The following is a 5,731-nucleotide window of genomic DNA, read 5'->3' as shown; positions in this document are numbered from 1 at the left end:
AGCGGAGCTGGTTTTCCCTTCCCCTTCTCTCTGCCGGCCGAAAGAAGCCGCCCACTTGCCGGCTTGTTCCGAGGCACTCCCAGAGCGCCCTGCAAGGTCCTAGCGCCTGTTCCTCGGATTCTTTTGCATTTTTGCATTAATTTATCGTTTTTATTTGATTTTGCAAATGTAAATTTAGAACCAAATACAGTTCCATATAAAGAGGTTTCTCTGAATCTCGAGACCTCCCCCCCATCCCCTCCATGGATACCAACATTTTCAACTGCATTTTATATCATAATCTATGTTTTATATCTATCCATAGGATCCACAGTATTTGTTACATTACAAGTGAGATTAAAATCCTGCTAATGTTATCTTTTCTTTTTTTCCAAAAAATTATTGGTTTTCCAAATTTACAACAAACACACATAAAAGAAAAACATTACAATATTAAAAGGTAAAAACAAACATATAAACACCTATCTGTTAAGAACCCAATTTAGTTTTCGTTGTTAAAGGACTTTCTTGAATCCCCGCTGAGTTTCCATAGATCTCATTGTAGCAGTTTTTCAATATCCACTTTCTAATAAAATTAACTTCATCAAGTTACTATCTTTCTATATCCTCATAATATTTTCAGTCCATAATGTTATACATTTCAGCATATTTTACTCCTAGGCCAATTTGGAACTTACAAATAGTTCTACTTATAGTATATTGGAATATCTAGCTAAATCGTCCTTAAAAAATCCTGCTAATGTTTTCATCTGCTTACAGTGGTCTCCTAAATAAGTATTCCACCTCCCAAGTCTTTTATGAATTCCATGTTTTCTGTTAAATTGTTTTTATTTAAAAAAAATTGGGTTGCAAAAGTCTTTGTTTTCAGATCATAAAGTCCTTTCTACAGATTAGTTACATATATTCGATGTGAGACGTGAATGATTTGGCTTTTTAAAAGTAGCTCCCTGCTCACAGATCTGCAGCCTCTCTGCTGCCTGCCCCAGGTCAGCCTTTTTCATAGACTTGTAGGGTTGGATGGGAACCCCAAGGGTCATCTAGTCTAACCCCCTGAAATGCAGGAATCTTTTGCCCATTGTGAGGTTTGAACCCGCAACCCCGAGATCAAGAGTTCCACACTCTAGTGTCTGATCCATTTCTTATTTCATTTATTTTGTGAAATTTGATCACAGCAAAAATGGATAATGCTGCCAACTGAGGTGTAGCTTGAACCCATTTTCTGAGAATATTGTTCCAATAAAAAATTTGGACCCTTGGGGACAGATGAAAATGCACCCCTCTACTTCCACATCCTCTCCAATAACAGGAAGATTGATTGAAGGTGATGCAGGACAGCTGAACTGCAATTCATTTGAATTGCCACATGCAATTCATTTTCAGTGCAAGCCCTCTCATTCTGGCTGATACTGTTTTAAATATCTTTCCCCTCCAAAACCTTTCCCATTTATTCGGGGTGTGGGCCTCATCAAATCTAAATCCAGCCCTGCTCCAGCTCCCTGATTAAATGTCAGCTCCTGAAAGCCTGTTGCAGCAAGAACACCTTTACCTGTTGGTGGAAGGATAACAAGGAGAGAACCAGTCTAACTACTCTACCGAGGGAGTTCCAGAATCTGGGAACTTGTGGGTATGCCCCCAGTGGGGACCTGCTACTTTAGATGGGCTTCCAGTACGTTTCTGAGCACAATTCAAAGTGTTGGTGCTGACCTTTAAAGCCCTAAATGGCCTCAGTCCAGTATACCTGAAGGAGCATCTCCACCCCCATCGTTCCCTCACTGCGAGAAGCCAAGTTACAGGGAACCTGGCAGAGGGCCTTCTCGGTAGTGGCACCCGCTCTGTGGTACGCCCTCCCACCAGATGCCAAAGAGAAAAACAACTACCAGACTTTTAGAAGACATCTGAAGGCAGCCCTGTTTAGGGAAGCTTTTAATGTTTAACTGACCACTGTATTTTAATACTTTGTTGGAAGCTGCCCAGGGTGGCTGGGGAAACCCAGCCAGATGGGCGGTGTTAAGTTGTGGGCGAACATATTAGACGACACAGCGATTCTTCCAAAGCAGCTCTTTATTTGTAAGCTGGAACAGAACTGAACTGAGGAGCTCAGTCAGCCTGCTTATATAGAGCTCCACTAGAATGCAACAGTAACCATTTTCTGTAACTAGCCAATCACTGAATGTCACTTTCAATCCTTCATTTGCATACAAACTATCCAATCACTGAACGTCACTTTCGATCCTTCATTTGCATAACTATCTACAGTATCCCCCTGCTGGCCCAGGGTGAGAACTTCAGTACATAACAGGCGGGGTATAAATAATATATATATATATATATATATTTTTTAAATGGTCATGTATATCACTTTACTTACTTGAAAATGTAAGTCAGGAGCTCTGCAGGTGTTGTTGTTTTTTTTGGAGGGGGGGCTTTCTGTCCATGAGCATAGCCAGGATTTTTGTTAGGGGGGGCAGGCTTTTGTTGGGGGGAGAACCTAAGATTTGTATTGATTGGGGGGCAGCTGCCCCCCTCCTCCCTTGGCGACGCCCATGTTCCTGCCAACCCTTGCCAAGGGAGCCTCTTGGCTTCTGCCTCAAAGTAGGTTCATTAACTGTGAACCCCAAATTTGGCACCCCCTCCAAACCTGTGCCAAAGTTTTGCAGTCGTTTTTGCAGTATTTGGGGTGGGGGGAGCCCCCAAATGCCGGCTTTTTGCTGCAAAATAACTGCAAAACTTTTGGCACAGGGTGGATCCCAATTTTCGGAGTTCGTAGTGAATGAAGTTCTTCAAAGTCCAGTCCCTGATATATTCTGTCTAGGTTCCCATGCCTTTAACAAACTGCTAAAAGCCAGTGTGGAATCCTGACTACAGAGATATAACAACCATGCCATACATTACTCTTACAATATACAGTTGTGGCTTCCTGCAAAGAATCCTGGGAACTGGTTTTTTCAGGGTGCTGAGAGTTGTCAAGATCGCCCACAGCTACAGTTCCCAGCACTGAAGCCATGACTGTTAAAGTGTCATAGGTAAAGGTAAAGGGACCTCTGACCATTAGGTCCAGTCGTGGCCGACTCTGGGGTTGCGGCGCTCATCTCGCTTTACTGGCCAAGGGAGCCGGCGTACAGCTTCCGTGTCATGTGGCCAGCATGGCTAAGCCGCTTCTGGTGAACCAGAGCAGTGCACGGAAACGCCGTTTACCTTCCCGCCGGAGCGGTACCTATTATTTATCTACTTGCACTTTGACATGCTTTCGAACTTCTAGGTTGGCAGGAGCAGGGACCGAGCAACGGGAGCTCACCCTGTCGCAGGGATTCGAACCGCCGACCTTCTGATCAGCAAGTCCTAGGCTCTGTGGTTTAACCCACAGCGCCACCCATGTCCCATAAATGTGCCTTAAATGTTTGGTGTGCATGTGACCTTCCTGTGTTTCTCAAATTTCGGTCGCCTGCTGATGTTGGACTACAACTCCCATCATCCTTAGCTAGCAGGACCAGTGGTGAGGGATGATGGGAACTGTAGTCCAAAAACAGCTGGAGACACAAGTTTGAGAAACACTGCTAGACTGAGATTGGGAGGGACTTCCTCCTGCTCAGCTCACTGTGTTGACTTGTCCTCCCTGTCCCGCTTCACCAACTTCTCCAGGTTTCTGCGAGGATAAGAATGGTGGAGCTCCATGTATTGTGCCTTGGAAGAAAGATGAGCTGCAAACGAGATAAAATAACTGCTTATGTGACAGGCTATCCATTCAACAAGTGCAGAGAAAGCAGAAGCACCACCTGTTGGATTTCTGCCAGATGTGCAGCTGCTAACAGGCCCATGAGAAGGGGGAGATGGCAACTTACTGCAGAGCTGTGGGAACCTGGTCTTGATGCATTACACCAGCCATGGGGCGGGTGGGAATTCCTGGAGTGACAAATGCCCCTCTCCCCAATGTCTAAACCTGTCAACTCGCCATGGGGGTCAGGGCTCCCACATCCCCACCCCCATGTTTTAAAGTTTTCTTTTACCTGTTCCTGTGAGGTAATAACTTCTCACACAGAACAAATACTCTTGTTTTCCTTCGGGGGTTTTATAGACAAGAAGGTATGGGAATGCAGGACTTTGAACCTTGCCGTGAGTCAGCGGAGTCAGGTGAGAGTCCAATTTTAAATGTGTTTGTGGGAAAGGGGGGGGGGTTATTGGCTTGTTCTTATTTTTACTATGCATTTTGTGGTTTTTATAATGTAATTTTATGTTGTGAACTGTCCTGAGATTTCCAGATGAAGGGCAGTATAGAAATTTTATTATTATTATTATTATTATTATTATTATTATTAATGATGATGATGATGATGTATGAGGGGAGAGCATGGCCAAATAGGACCACCCCACCTGCAGCTTGACAGGGGAAAAGGCAGGGTGTGTGTGTGTAGTAATAATTAATAATAATACAGTGATACCTCGGTTTAAGAACAGCCCGGTTTACGAACTATTCAGTTTACAAACTCTGTAAAACCAGAGTGTCCCGGTTTGCGAACTTTACTTCGGTCTAAGAACGGAATCCGAACGGTGGAAGGGCACCAGCGGCAGGAGGCCTCATTAGGGAAAGCATGCCTCGGTTTAAGAACGGTTTTCAGTTTAAGAATGGACTTCTGGTACGGATTAAGTTCGTAAACCGAGGTACCACTGTAATGTGGTACAGTCTGCTTCCCGTCCTCCTGTGACTCTACCATGACATTCTCTGAATGCTACCTGTAAAGGTCAGGGCCTTCTCCTTTGCTCATCAGAGGTGTGAGGAACACATGGCACTTCAGATACAGTGGTACCTCGGGTTACAGACGCTTCAGGTTACAGATGCTTTGGGTTACAGACGCCGCTAACCCAGAAATAGTACCTTGGGTTAAGAACTTTGCTTCAGGATGAGAACAGAAATTGCACGGCGGCAGCGGGAGGCCCCATTAGCTAAAGTGATACCTCAGGTTAAGAAGGGTTTCAGGTTAAGAACGGACTCCAGAACGAATTAAGTTCTTAACACGAGGTACCACTGTATTGGACCACCTCTCCTCTCATCCCTCACAAGGTGCTACAACAGAAAAGGCCCTGTGCAGGATCATCCCAGACATAAGAAAACTTGTCCTAAGTTGACTGCAGTGTTTTGTATTACAGACTTACCCCTTCCCACACACACATATGCCACACAGTTTCTGCACACCAGGCTGAGCGAGGAGCACAGCAGCCTTGCTGTGGCATGAAGGAGGGGAAAACTGAAAGCGTTCACATGGCCCATGACTCAGTCTCCATCTTACACCCACCCACCAGCTTTATTGAAGAGTTTGGATTTGATATCCTGCTTTATCACTCCCCTTCAGGAGTCTCAAAGCGGCTAACATTCTCCTTTCCCTTCCTCCCCCACAACAAACACACCGTGAGATGAGTGGGGCTGAGAGACTTCAGAGAAGTGTGACTGGCCCAAGGTCACCCAGCAGCTGCATGTGGAGGAGCGGAGACGCAAACCTGGTTCCCCAGATTATGAGACTACCGCTCTTAACCACTACACCACACTGGCTCTCTACACCCACCCACAGCTGAGCAGGCAGCTGCGATTTGTGGCAGCAGATTGGGAAAAAGCCAGACTGAATTGTGCTACTGGGCACTGGGGGATGAGGTCAATGCTGAGATACAGTTCCAGAGGATCTCCCGCTCCAATGTCATGTTTCGAACTGGGGGTCCGAGGCCCGATCTGCCATTCCAGGAA

The sequence above is a fragment of the Podarcis pityusensis genome (assembly GCF_964106645.2).
Source record: "Podarcis pityusensis genome assembly, chromosome: 17".
Lineage (NCBI taxonomy): Eukaryota > Metazoa > Chordata > Lepidosauria > Squamata > Lacertidae > Podarcis > Podarcis pityusensis.
Note: the sequence above shows the minus strand (reverse complement) of the source record.